Raw genomic sequence first — 1607 nt, 5'->3', positions numbered from 1 at the left:
CTGGTTGAAGAAAACGATAATAGGCAGTACTCAAAAACATGATTAATAGAATTACTCTACATATTTCTTTGCATGGTGTTTTCTTGCACTTTGTAGTAGCTTTCCTTTCTGCAGAACGGTCACTCTTTGTTTTCTCATATATGTAATCATTTCTAAACAGCGTGCTCCCCCCAGTGCAGGTGTGGAGCTCTGCAGTCCAGGGTCGGGGAGTGATCTGCAGGGTTGTCCTCAGCTCCTCCATCATGCCTCCCTTGACCTCCAGAGTCTCCCATGCAGAATACTTGTAGGTGATGCACACATCCTCTCCTGCAGGGCCACCTGTCTGACAGTGTGCTCTTCAATGTTGTATGATTTATTTACCTTCTTTCTCTTCCTTAAATACAATTTCACGATTGAATTTCCTTTTTTCCACACTTAGATAATTCTAATGGTAATTATTTTCATATATTTATGTAAGAAGCTATTCATAAGATTGAAGTGTTTATTGTCATGAACTTGAAAAAAAATGTTACTTATGAGGAGAGAGTCTCTAAAAACAACCCTTTTATTTGCAGAGAGGCAGGTCCAGGGTTGTGGAAATCTGAGGTGACCTGACTTCTCTTGGACTCTCCTGCAGTTCCCCACTTTACATCTTCTCCGTCAGGACATGGTGGTGCTGTCTCACGACCACACACCCTCAACAATGTCAGTTCCCACTGGGGTTTCATTTCCTTTCCACCAGTTCACTGTAAGCTCTTTAAGATATCCAGGATGCAGCCAAGGTGATATTCTCCTATACTACTACTTTTCCATCCTGTGCTTCTATTCCATGTTCAGCACCATGGAGCTGAAGATTCCTTTGTCTATACAATAATTTACTTTCCCTTGTTGACACCTTCCATTATGGTCATTTCTTCTCAGTGGCATCATAATCATTAAAAAGATGCTGAATGTGTATCCTAAAAGGAAGGATTTCCTTATTGCTATAGCACTTCTGAAGCTGCTTAGATCAGTTTAATTATCAGTCAAGTACACTGTTATTTCCTCTGTCCTCTGCAAACCTGGATCCTTCTCAGCACCTTGTCAGATTAACAACACTCACCTTAAAAATGTGACCTTCCTCCTGAACCTGCTTAGGTTCCTCTTGAAATGTGTGTGTCCCCCAAGGCCAGGGATTGGTGGACAGACTCAGGTAGGTTGGTACTCGTTTCACAGTGAGGGTGAAGTTCAAGGGATTCTACTCAGTGTGGCAGAAATTTGTTTCTCACCCCATCCCCCATTTCTCCCTGACACAAACCTGAAGCTGACACCTGAGTGACATCCTTGTTCACAGTATGTTCTGGAACTTGCAGACAGAGACCCTTTTTTACAGTCACATATGGATTTATATTTCCCAATTACTATGTTTTGGATTTTAGAGGAGGGTTAAATGAAAGATTTCCTCTGGAAACTGCTTTACAACCTTAAAATTTTTGCACTTTTCTGTAGTGTTAGAAATAGACATGTTATACAAACTTTAAATACATCAGTATGTATCCAACACCCAAATCTGCTGGTGCAAATTCCTTGATTTGGGACCACGTATCATTACCTTTTTATCCTTTCAGAAGCAAGTGCATGACTTCCAG

The sequence above is a fragment of the Sciurus carolinensis genome, assembly GCF_902686445.1.
Source record: "Sciurus carolinensis chromosome 19 unlocalized genomic scaffold, mSciCar1.2 SUPER_34, whole genome shotgun sequence".
NCBI classification, from domain to species: domain Eukaryota; kingdom Metazoa; phylum Chordata; class Mammalia; order Rodentia; family Sciuridae; genus Sciurus; species Sciurus carolinensis.
This window is presented reverse-complemented; position numbering follows the sequence as displayed.